Consider the following 7,211-nt stretch of genomic DNA (forward strand, 5'->3'; position numbering starts at 1 on the left):
AAAAACGGGAACCCTAACTGATCATCCCCTCTGGAAACGTACATAAAAGTCACAGAAACAGTTTAAAAATAATAATAGAAGAATAGGTTATTTACAAGTCAGTCTTTGACCAAAGGCCAAATCTCCATCTACTGATGTGGAGTGGCAGTTCTTTAAACCTTAGGCTAACATGCTACTGTATTCCCAAGCTTTAAATAATTTTCCTTTGAAATGTGGAGTTTAAAACCCTCAGTAAAGTATGCACGCACAGCCTTCATACTGAAATCCAAATCTGAAGTGCTTGCTCCACAAAGCATTTTGTATTACACACCTGGGGCATAACATACATGAAAGGCTCTATATGATTCACCTCCCCTCCCCATATAACCTTGTATTTTTTTAATCTTTTCACTTAGTGAGAACAGAAAGATCACTTGTAAAGATTACAGTAAAAAATACAGAATCTAGAAAATGGCATTTTTTTGCTTTAGGAGTAAACAGGGGGTGGTTAAATCTGATTGTTTTTCTCAAACTTTATACCAGCTTTGCCGTGGGCTTGTTCACAGATCTTCTCTCCTGACATCAGGACGAGCCACAGAGCTTACATCTGCACAAGCATATGTCCCAGTATTGGGTCCTAGGGGTTCCCCTTGCAAATAATGTCCCAGCCCCGGCAGATGGGACTATGCAGCAAAACCAACTGAAGCAAACAGTGACAGTTAAGATACTAAACTGAGAAATGGAGAACAGGGAGAGTGGTTTAACAAAATAGTGAGCTGACATTCTCTTCCAACTTAAAGCTAATGTTCATTCACTCCAAAAAAAACCATACCACAACCAACAATAACAACAACAAAAAACCCAACAACAATAACAACAACAACAACAACAACAACAAAAAACTGTTGATGTGTAATTAATTTTGAATAGACATGTACAACTTAATCTTGGTTATAACATATTTTTGGCTATTAGTAGGTTGCTAATGCACAGGTTTTCCCAGCCCAAAGACAATTAAGGAAACACATAACGGAACTTTAAATTTCAGCTGGTAAAAAAAAAATTAAAAAAATTATTCATGTCAAGAACTAGCATGACAATCCTGCTTTTTGCTCTGTTCCTAATCACAGGACACACATGACATCATAAGCCACTGCATAGGCTCAGCCTAGTAATATACAGCGTTGACAAAGCTAAGATGCACTGTGTGGTGCTAGGCATGCAGGCTTTTTGTTTCAGCCCGGGTGATTTTGCCTGTTTCAGTCTTTGCTGTGGTGCAGAAGTTGTCCTACTCCTGGCAGAGGAGAAAAAAATGCGGGAACGGGACTTTATATCCATTGGCATTCCCTGCCAACTGGCTGCAAATTACTTTAAAAATAGAGCAATAAGGAAAAAAGATCAAAATCAGCAGCAGGCTGCAACTGACTAGAATTCAGCAAGGCTCAGGGTGGGAATGAGATAGCTGTAAACCACCTTTGCTCCTCTCCTAATTTACTGCTGATCTTGTTCCAGTTTAAATTGGAGAATCCTGACGGCTGTTCTGAGTTATAAGACTTGCCAGTGTTCTCAAGAGGTTTTCTTCTCTCTGCTGTTTGCGAAGTGAAAGTCACGCAAGGAAAGTATCTTGTGTCAGTCACAGGTCTGGGATTCCTTTGATGCTGGCATTTACTTAAACTTTTATACTATTTTAATATTTCACAGCTAACTTGTGAAAAGGGCAATAACAATTAAATTAAAGCAAATAAACTGGTTGGTTTTAAATGTACCTTATCAGTCCCAGTCCTTCCACACATTTCTTAATGATTTTGCCACTGAACTGTCAAACACATGATGAAAAAATAGGTGGCTGCTAAAAGTTCTAATGCTGATGAATTTGATCCTGAGTACTCTGTTCCTCCTATTCAACACAACTGTTAATCAATCAATTCTTAGCCATGACTTATACCAGTGTCAATTAAAGTGGGGTCTGGCACAGGAATTTTTGAAAGTCAAAAATACAATATCATAGAATCATAGAATCATAGAACCATAGAATATCCCGAGTTGGAAGGGACCCATGAGGATCATCTAGTCCAACTCTTGGCACCGCACAGGTCTGCCCAAAGTTTAGACCATGTGACTAAGCACACAGTCCAATCTCTTTTTAAATTCAAACAGGCTTGGTGCAGTGACTACGTCCCTGGGGAGCCTGTTCCAGTGTGTGACCACCCTCTCGGTGAAGAACCTCTTCCTGATGTCCAGCCTAAACTTCCCCTGCCTCAGGTTAACACCATTCCCGTGGGTCCTATCACTGTTTTTTGCAGTGAATAGGTCACCTGCCTCTCCACTCCCCTTCGCGAGGAAGTTGTAGACCGCGATGAGGTCCCCCCTCAGCCTTCTCTTCTCCAGGCCGAACAGGCCAAGTGACCTCAGCCGCTCCTCATACGTCTTCCCCTCTAGGCCCTTCACCTCTGGACACTCTCCAACAGTTTAATGTCCTTCTTGTACTGTGGTGCCCAGAACTGCACACAGTACTCGAGGTGAGGCCGCACCAGCGCAGAGTAGAGAGGGACAATCACCTCCCTCGACCGACTGGCGATGCCGTGCTTGATGCACCCCAGGATACAGTTGGCTTTCCTGGCTGCCAGGGCACACTGCTGGCTCATATTCAACTTGCTGTCAAGTTACTGTCAAGTTGCTGTCAAATATCTTGTAGGGTGTCAGCACATGGTGCGTTTTTTATTTTTATTTTTATTATTTTTATTTGTTTTTTTACTTGTTTTGTTTTTTATTTTTATTTTTTTGACCCAAAGAAAACCTAAAATATCTAAATGAAATAGATAAATCTGGGAAAGAGGAATAGACATGAAGTTTAAGACGACAGTTGGTCAGAAAACTTTTCTGGTAACTTTTGTGTTATTTTTATTGAATAACAGAGCCATGAAAGATATTGTCTCTTAATTTGATCATCATTTCTGCGTGCAGATGAAATACAACTTTGCTTTTGCTGCTGCACTCCTATGCCTCTCCTCAGCACTGAGAACAGTTCATTATCCAGTTTTGTGCTTGTGCTCTAATTCACAAAATAGTATAAGCATACACCTAAAAGTACTTTTTCAGAAAAGTGTTAGCACATCTGTGGTTTTATGCCTCTTTAAAATGCAGCGCTTTCAGCATGGTTTAATTCTTTTTTTCTTTTCTCTGTACCAAGGAAGTTCCATGATCAGGGATGCTCTCAGGAATATACCAGATTCTGAATGTGATTGGCTTGTTGATAGGTTTTGAGTAGCTGGGCACCAGCATATTCTGTAGTAGGATATCAGTCCCAGTTTCTGGATTACCAGCTGCAAGCTGCTTCTCATGTTGTCTGAATGTTGATACGAAAATTGAAATATAGAATTTATCTTTGATACTACTGTTAACTCCCTGTTTTTGTTAGATTTGGTTAAATCATAAGAAACATATATATATTAATATTTCACTATTGGAAGCATTTGTGGAAGCTGAGTGATGTGGGAATCACTTCCTTATTTATGTGGTTGTTTTCTTTTAGAGATTAAAAAAAGCACTTAATTCATCCTCACCAAACTCTTACGAATGGCTCTAAAAGAATCAATCTTCTGGAACTTCTGTTCATGTCTCTTAAAGAAATAATCATACTTTACACTTATATAGCACCCTACATGTGAGGAAGTCAAAAAAAAGGCGAAGAAGAGCAGATTCCCAAGATTTTGACAGAAGAAACCAGAGATATTCTCATGGGATTCAGAGAGATGCTGAGCAGGGATAGAAAATAAAAAGAGTGAGAAGATATTTTTTCAGGTTCTGCATCTTAGCGAAAATAGAAGTTCTCTTGGGGGACTTCTCTGAAACTTGTCATAAAACTGAGATCTAGCCATCCTAGGCTAATGACAGTCATCAATGAACCTTTATTTTCTTTCAACTGTCAGGTTGAAGAAATAGCTAAAAGCAAGAGTGGAAAGCTATATTCTTTTTTATTTTCAGATTTTTGGGTTACTATTACCTGATGACGATCACTTTGCAGAAGATAATCAATTGATGTCGTAACAGAATTTGCAAAGGCGACCAATCTGTCTTGATTACGGTAGTTTTAGGCAAATCTATGAGGTTACACAAAGAACTAATAATTTTAAAGATTTCCATCTAGATGATAAGGAAAGTACTTTAATTATGGAAAACTCGCAGCTTCTTGGAAGTTCTACCTCTGTGTTGACCCCATTACAAATTAAACAACTTCTACATTGACATAAAATAGTATGAGAAAATACTGTCCCTTTTCCAACATTTCGGAGTATAATTTCAGAACCCAGTTCATATCTGAGATTTTACAGTAAAAGTAATTCAGACAATAGGCATACGAACATGGCTACTGGACCTTTCTAAAACATCGCATAGTTTACATATGCTAAAAAGGGTTTCAGATTTTTTAAACTTAGTGATAACAAGTTTAAAAAAAATGATTTCCTTAATTAATCCATCACTTAAAAAGTTTACCATTCCTAAAATAATTTTAACATCACCATTTTTAACAGATGTTACAATTCAGAAAATTTCTATAAATATGCATACTGAAAAATTTTGAAATGAACATTAGTCTTAACCACCTGCTTGTGAAATAATATTTACGTACAAATGTGTATTTGGTTTAACAATATTATCCTACAGTCAAATTTTATGTCACACAGAAGTTAAATTAAAACTTTACATTTTCTTTATGAGATGTTTCTTAATTTTAAAGTTAAAAGTAAATGATAAATTATTTCAGCTATTCTGTAACTTGCAGTATATAATATAAAACATATGACTCCTTAAAAGACATCAAACAGGCTGCCCCTGCAAGTACAGACATACTGCTTGATTCTTCCAAGGTTAGTTGAGCTGGGAGTTGGGATTTGTCTCAGGCTGATGTAGTTCTAAAGGCAAAATGTGAAATTTGTCTGGGTTTGGGTTCTGAATTTTGGAAGAAAAAAAAAAAGAATTTTGCTTTTGGGACATCTGTCTGTGCCCCTGTCCTGTATCACTGAGGGGGACATTGAAATGTCCTGTGTAACCACTGTGGCATAAGATCTCACTGGTACACTACTTCTGGGGAGTTACAGGTTTTGCCAGAAGCTTGGTTGCCAGCATAGGCACAGAGCTCTGGAGAAGTGCTCTTTGATATGTTTCAATACATTAACTCTCTGTTTTATTAGTGCACGGAAATGGAAGAGGCCCGGGTGAGAACCCTCCAGAATATTACCGTGTTAGATGTGTGCACGTTCATCCCAACAGCTACTTGCCAGCAGAACAAAGCACCAATGAAGACTTTCAGTGTGGTGGAAGGCATACCCTTTTCAAATATCCTCTAAATATCCTCTGTTTCTTTGGCGTTTTATTTTTATTTATTTATTTATTTATTTATTTAGAGCCTGCAATTTTTTCAAGCTGTCTCTCTTAATTCCTTTTTTCTTTTACTTGTACCAAATTCAACATTGATTACAATAGATTACCAGTCAGTCAAAAAAGAACTGTCTTTCAGCTTTACTGAAATGCCTAACCTTCTTCTCACCCATTTTTGCTAGGCTTTTATGGCCTCTGGAGGTGTGAGCTGTCATGGGATGGAAAGGCTTATGTGATCTTGGGTTTTACGGATGGGCTATTTGGAGAGTATCAAGCCAGTTTTCACACATGCTACATCACACTGATTGGTGTAAGAAATAAATGGTCATTTTCCCCTCAATAACTGTTGTCTTTTTCAGTTTCTTTGCTCCTGGGTCTTGCCATTCAATGGGCGCATATGTCCAGTCTGCTTGCACGCTCGTGTGTTTTTCTCTTTCCATGCTTAACAGGGAATGCTCAGCTTGGATGGGGCAACCTGGTCTAGTGGGAGGTGTCCCTGCCCATGGCAGGGGGGTTGGAACTAGATGAACTGTAAGATCCCTTTCAACCCAAAACATCCTAGGATGTTCATCCACACTCTCCAAACACGACTCTGTCAGAAAGCTTGCCTCCACTCCTACAGCTCAGGGAAGTGATAATATTGGGGTAGTAATTTGTACTGAATTCTTCATGAGAAAATCAGGTGAGAGCACTACACTGATGACATTTTCACAGATAAAACAATCTTGTAGCACCTCAAGTGCTCTGAGACCTGTACAGGAAAAACTGTGCAGAACTGGCAAGTTTTGTTGTTCTGCGGTTATTATTACTGCTACTACTGCTGCTGCTGCAGCTGTTTTTAGACCCAAGTACTCAGCCACCTCTGAATTTCATCATTTTCCACACATGATAGTTTGCATGAAGATAAAGTTCAGAGATCATCAAAAATTATTTTCCCACGGTGGTTCTTGAAACATTGGTTCATTTATAAATATGATGGGAAATGTGCTGGAGGCAAGTAAACTCTGACTAGTTAAGAGTAATTAGAATTAAATCCAGGGTAATCAGGGTAATTTTGTCTGAGGGCACTTGGGCTGCTGCTGACCCTGTTCTGCTCTTCCTTCTGCACTGCCATTTGCCCACTGAACCCAAATGCTTGTATTAGCTGGGGAGGGGTTTAGCAGACTCAGGCACTCCTTTGCTGTGCAGACAGGGTTAAAACATGTCCAATGAATGGAACATGGAGCTTCAAAAACCAGCCAGGAGATTGAAGGGTTGTTGGTACCTCTTAGCAGAGCACAGGTTCAGAGGACACTCCCTGAACTCAGCCTTTGCCCGACAGATGTTACTTGGGGTTTACTCACTGCCCAACAATTGGGTGAATGCTGGTAGGTCTTTCCACACCATCCTGCCATTACTACTTTCCTCTTTGATCTCCTCAGCCACAGTACTTCAGGTAGAGACCTGGTACTTCAGGGCTGCAAGGGTTGTGTCACTGTTGTTTCACCAGAGCTGAAACTTTGGTCCCGGAACCTGTTCCTTAGGACTCAGCATTTCTCAGCATTTGCCACACAAGTTATATTCAGGCATGACACTGAAATCAGTAGCAAGAAGCACAGAAAAGCTTCAGAAGCATGAATTTCCGAGGAAACAGGAAAATATTCTTCCAGTGTTATTCAGCAAATGCTCACCCTGTGTCTTACTGGGGTCTTGAAGATGCACTGACTGAGGTCCCCTGAGTAGTGACATTAATTCTGAATGGGCTGAAATCCTACCTGCTCATCCTATACCCCAGAACACAGGAAGATCCTTGATGTTGATAGTTTGGATCCCAGAGGTAGGAGACAGATCTCAAATTTTCTGAAATTGACATT

The 7,211-nt window shown here is 39.5% G+C and overlaps 1 long non-coding RNA gene across 2 annotated transcripts in view; it reads left to right on the top strand.

Moving 5' to 3' along the window:
- The window catches only part of LOC125180169 (uncharacterized), a 28,898-nt gene extending 23,595 nt beyond the window's left edge, over positions 1-5,303 (top strand). For both annotated transcript variants that reach the window (XR_010827459.1, XR_010827458.1), the window contains one exon: positions 5,172-5,303. This is a non-coding gene — a long non-coding RNA (uncharacterized lncRNA). The remainder of the gene's footprint in view (positions 1-5,171) is intronic.
- The last annotated feature ends 1,908 nt before the right edge of the window (positions 5,304-7,211 follow it).

The sequence above is a fragment of the Anser cygnoides genome, chromosome Z (genome assembly GCF_040182565.1).
Source record: "Anser cygnoides isolate HZ-2024a breed goose chromosome Z, Taihu_goose_T2T_genome, whole genome shotgun sequence".
In the NCBI taxonomy this organism is placed as follows: domain Eukaryota; kingdom Metazoa; phylum Chordata; class Aves; order Anseriformes; family Anatidae; genus Anser; species Anser cygnoides.